Genomic DNA, 5,860 nt, shown 5'->3' on the forward strand with positions numbered 1-5,860 from the left:
CCTGACGGCGGGCCGGCAGCTCCAGCCGAGCTGTGCTGAGCTTCCCTAGGGGACTTCACAAACTCGGACACTTGGTTGGGGTTCAGATCAGCACAGTGTTCCCCATAAACTAAGGCGTAGACGGCCGGTCCCGCCCGGCACTCCCTGTCGGACACCCGCCACCACACGAGCTTCGTGCGCACAGCCCTGTTTGCCCCTTGAGGTCAGACTTAGACAAGAACAACTGAGATCGTCGCCCCAAAGCCCCGAACAGCGCCTCATCACCCGTGGCTTTCTCGGCCCACCCCGCCCCCCGCTTTCCCAGCCCCGAATCCAGGCTGTTGCCAGTGAACGGACATGCGCGGCCCAGAGGACGCTCCGAACTGGAGCCGCCGAAGTTTGGGAAGTTGGAACGCTGGAGCGCACAGACGCGCAGGTGTCAGCGTCGCCGCCGACGTGCATAGCGAGGCCACCCCCTCCACACCCGGCGTTAGAGTGGGGGCGGCGGGCCAGAGGTCTCTCCCACGGTGGCACAGGCTGTCCAGACTCCCTGAACTAGGTCACCTTCCCAGCAGTGGAGCGCGCGCGCCAAAGCCCAGCTTCCTCCAAGGGCGAGGCGGTCACCTGAGGACCAGGCGCGTGCAGCGGGTCCGCGGTCCGGATGACACAGGGCTTGGGGTCCCGGACGCGCGCCCGCCCCTGGAGTGGGTTCTCGCCCTCCACGTTTTCTTCTTTCCGTCCAGTTCTCAGGTGTTTTTATTTCGAAGCGTGTGGCACGTTGCTCCCTGCCCCGTGTTTCCCCCGCGCCCGCCCAGATACCCCACGGTGGGAGAGGATGCGTTTGTGTTTACATGGAGGTGGGTGGTCACAGGTGGGGCGCCCTGACGCCGCGGCTCTGCTCCAAATACGGGCTGGGCTCCGAGCGCCGCGCGTGCCGGGCGCCGGTCCTGGCACTCACTAGATCAGAGTCCCTAAACTAGACGAACGAGAAAGTGCTCCCGGTGACGCTTACCTTACTGGGGGGAGCGGGGAAGGATTTTGCCGTTTTGTTTTGTGTTGGGGGTGGGGAAACCCTCGAAGAAAATACTAGAACGACCGAGCAACGTGGTCTGGTCTGCCGCAGCCTCCCAGCTCTCGCTTCTGGGCCAGGCGCACCGACACTTGTACCTGCGCTGGATGTCGCGGGTTTGCGCCCGCTGCAGCCTCCGCCCCGCGCGTGGGCAGCGTCGAGGAACAGACCGCAGGGTCCGGGAGCACGTGTGTCTCCTCCGAGTGTTCACCGTTCGTTCCTTTACACGCAGAATGTCTCTCCCTGTCGTTAAGTTTTCTTAGTTGCCTGTTCGCAGTCATCAAAGCGACTTCCCAGTTACAAATAAATTTCCACTTAACTTGAACAGAAGCCTCCATGCCCGCGCGGGGCGGAAAACATCACATATTAGCGAGTCTTTGTTAAATCAGGACGTGAACTGTAGAATTTTCACTAACCCTTTTCTGGAATCAAACTTCTATTTTTCCGTCCTTCTTTTTTCCAAATGCTTGATTGCAGACACGCATTTCCTGGACAAATTAAAAAGACAACGCATGACAACGGAAAAGGGTCAGGTCGAAGAGGTGTTTACTGAGTGTTGATTACATTTGTTAAGTGTTCTCTCTCCTGAATACCAGAGTCCCCTTCTTTTACTATAAGTACAATAGGCACTCAGCCACTTTGTCTTTATTCATGAAATTTTGTTTCGTCAAAGATTTACATTACAAACACAGGCACAAAGGCTCTGTCACTCACCCCTGCGTTCAGGTGTTGCCACCTGCAGAATACGTTTCTTCTGGATTCTTTTCCTTCTCTTTGATCTTCTCTGGTGATGTCAGAAAAGGGAGAAGATTGTCACTAAACATGTGTTACTCCAAACCTTTTATGAATCAACACATTGGCCCATGATTAAGTGAACTCTGCATTCTGATAGTCCCCATAAAGGCTGCAGTTTAGCGACATGTCGAAATGCTGTGAGATTCCAGCATAACGTAAGCACAACTGAAGTTATTAGTTGTGACTCCAGGGGGCACGGGAAGAGCAATGGCTCTTTGTAAAATAAAGGGTCTTCATTCTCGGTAGAGAAAATGCCAGCCCACAGCACAAAGAAGAAAAACTAAAAGGACATTAGGGCAGGTATCACTAGTAAAAGCGCCAAAATTATGATGATTATTACTAGTAGTTCAACATTTTAAAAGAATACACAGTGTTTGTCTCTTCCAGTGACGAAGAAGGAAGTTTCTATGGGTTGTGAAACCTTCCCTTGGGTGTTCTATGCAACCATAAGTGCGTTCAAATTCCCCAAGCATTCTTCCATATGTGGTTCTTTTTAGATCAGGTTAATTCTATATTAGTTATAGTATTTTATGCATAATAGTTCATTTATAGAGGAAATAATATCTGCCTGCTTATTATCGAATTTGAATTATCTTTTCTTAAAAACATTTGAAAACATAGGTCAAGGTAGATCCTAAGAAATTTTAAAATTATGATTTTCCTCATAAAATTATGGAATTCCTTTATGATAATTTAACCATACGCTCCTTTTAATAGCCTAAGAGTTCGGTTTACAATAAATGCGGTTAATAGTTTATGAACTCTCTGGTCAACATGCAGGTTTGTGCCTTGATTTTATTTTATGACTTTTGATGTGAGTCCTTACAGCTGAAAACTTTACATTGCTACCTGATTCTTGAATAATCTATTTTCCCTTTTTAAATGCTTGTAAACTTGCTTTATAAAATATAAAACAAAGGTTGATTACATGTTAAACTCATCCACTTATACAGACAAAGTCTATTCAAAAGATACATTTTCTTCACCTGGATTTTAATGTTTGTGTCTTCATTTAAAATACAGAGTAGTCTGAGCAAAATAACTCACAAGCATGTGGCTGATGCCCCCAAGCACAATGGAAACGTGTGGGGTGTACTTGTTGGCTTTTCGATTTAATTCTTACTGTGCTGTCAGGTATATGTCATTCAGTTGTGATACATCACGCAAGCTCTCCTCATTCTAATAAGACCATCATTCATTATCTGGATAGATGGAGTTCAGTGGCTGGGCATTTATACTCGCTCTCCCAAGCCCACCAAATCTCTCCCTACTAGTTCTGTGTTCCTCCTTCCAGGAAACTGCCTTCAATTTTTCTCAGCCCCAGTGTGTCAAAGCTTTGTCGTCTAGACTCCTGGGACCGACGTATAGTATCTGTGCATATGAACGTATGCATTAAATCTCTTCTTAAGAAATTTTCTTCATGTATAATTTGCATGGACAATTTTATTTTAAACAGCTTGATATCAGGGGCCATGCTTCTCTTTCCACTCATAACCTTGAATAAAGGCCAATATACAATAGGCACTCAATGATTGCACCCCACCTACCATCTGCAGGCCAGCTGGTTACACATTTCTGTTTGCGTCGATATGAACAAATCTTGACTAAATTGAGAGAGGCAGTCTTACAGTACTGTGGTTGTCAAGCCTAAAAAGAAAGGCTATTATAATTTTAGTAAGAAAAATATTATAAAATCGATACACTGAGTGGGACAGCCTTGAAAACAGACCACAGATGATAAAAACAACTCTTTCAGCTACCCTTAATATTCCTAGATCTCCAGTTTCATTTGTTTTTACGAATTCAAACAAATTAACCATAAAACCAACTACAATTTTTGATTGGCTTTATGTTATAAAACAGCTAAAAATCAGTATAGAGTATATTATTCTTTATTGTTTTAAAAAACATCAACATAGTGTTTAATTTTCGATGAGGGTATTTTCATGATAGCAGATCGTTAAAACATTAATATTCCAAACATATCTTCTTAAGGATCCATACCTTCTGAAAAAGGAGTGCTTCTTGATGAATAATACGATCCAAATGGACGTTTTCATTAATCAGATGTGAAACATTCGATTCCCCCTCCACTCCCCCACCCTGAAAAAAGCTCTGCTTAATGGCGGTGTGTGTCTAGCCCTGAAGGAACTGGTATCAAAGGCACTGATAAGGTTACATAATCAGCACCAAATTCTTGTGGTAACTAACCAAGCGAGTGCTACCTCTTACATAACACCGCCGTGCTAGGACGCTAAACTAAACTTTGAAGATGTTGTCATTAAAAATGTATATTAAAGCACTTTAGAAGCCCAGAGACTTGTAGGATGCTGAAGCAGTTCTCATTTCTCAAAAACATACAAATTAGAATGCAACCAGGAGTCCTGGTTAAATAATCGACACCTTTACCAAACTTTTATAAGTCGGATATCTCAATTTTGTTTGATGCTGTTTTGAAAGTCACGTGACAGCAATATGAGAGAATTATAGAGAGAGAATCCTATATAGAATTATAGATATATACACACACATATGTTTCCATTGTGCTCAGGGGCATGCCTCATAGGCATGTGCATCAGCCGCATGCCTATGAGTTATTTTGCTCAGACCACTGTGTATTTTAAACAGTCCAAAAGTTAAAATCAATGTAAAGAAAATGTGGGTTTGGTATAGACTTTGTCTAAGCATTATATATGTATATAAAACAAGGCCTAAAAGAAAGAAAGATTTAAGAGAGCCAGAGTCCAGTGAAAGCATTCGAGGAGAAACTGAACACAGGCGCATGAGGGGTGAGCGGTGTGGGTTGGGGAGTGGCTTAAATCACTGGAGGTGCTGTGTGCTGATCCCCAGGAACACCGTAGGGACAACGGAGCTTAGAGTTTCACAAAAGCTTGCCCAAACCCCTGCTGAGTCGGCACCCCCACCCAAGGCCAGTGCCTTACAGCCCACACGAAGCATCATGTGTCATCTGAATAGCATATTATCAACCTCTGAAGTAAGCAGCTCTTCATCTGCGGCTTGGAAATCTTTATCTTGCAAACAGTATTTTATTTTAATGGCCGTGTTTTTATAATGAGCCTCGACATTTATACAAAGGGTCAGATGCAGTTGCGGGAAAAAGAAAAAGTGGCTCTTACTGCTTTGTCTCAAAAACGAGGATCAACATAGTTCATTTAATCCAGAGAATGTATCTTTTTCTGTTCATGTCAAAAAAAAAAAAATGCGAAGCGTGGCCTGGGGCGCAGTGTGCCCCTCACCTGTGTTCCCTCTGGACCAGGAACGGCGGGTACTTCAGAGCGTGCCGCGGAGGCAGGGCTCACCGGCATGGGGGACCGGCATGCAGGAACTGTTCTGACGTCAGGCCTTGACTTAGAGAGGCAGGTTTCTCCCCCAGCTTCTCTCATCCAGGTGCCTGGAGGGGCAAAGAGCTGGAGAGCTGCGTGACACGCGTCACCCTGTGTCGACACGCAGTGCCTGGCACGTGTTTCCAGGGTTTGCACTTCACGACAGAGAAGGCCCTTGTCTAGACGACGCTGGCTGTTCCTGCTGGCACCCACACCATCCTGCTTCTGTAAAGGCAGCGCATGACCCTGTGAGCTAAAGCCAGAACGTTGCATATTAAATCTTTCGAAACGGACTCTTACGAGAAAAAAAATAACTCACAGAAGCCAACAGATAAGCAGCCTTGTTTTTGCAGCCCCACTTGTCATGTGCATGACTTGACAGAGAGCCAGAGAAGTCTGCCAGCATCTCTCAGAGCCGTAGCTGAAGGAAGGAGGAATTAGACAGTGTATCTTCCATGATCTCTGGACACATTCGTTTTGTTTCGTTCGGACATCAGATTTAATAACTTGATGTTTACGTGCTGCGCTAAGTCAGACCGTAGTCATCCACGAAGGCAGGGGCAGGAGAAGCGGGCTTCCTCCCCATGGAGCTCGTCTGCCTCGGCGTGGCTGTCCGCTCCGCTCTGGCCCGCAGGCAGCCGCTCGATGTGGTTTCCTGGCCGGGAGCGAGCAG

Source organism: Pteropus vampyrus, unplaced genomic scaffold (genome assembly GCF_000151845.1).
Source record: "Pteropus vampyrus isolate Shadow unplaced genomic scaffold, Pvam_2.0 Scaffold266, whole genome shotgun sequence".
NCBI classification, from domain to species: Eukaryota; Metazoa; Chordata; class Mammalia; order Chiroptera; family Pteropodidae; genus Pteropus; species Pteropus vampyrus.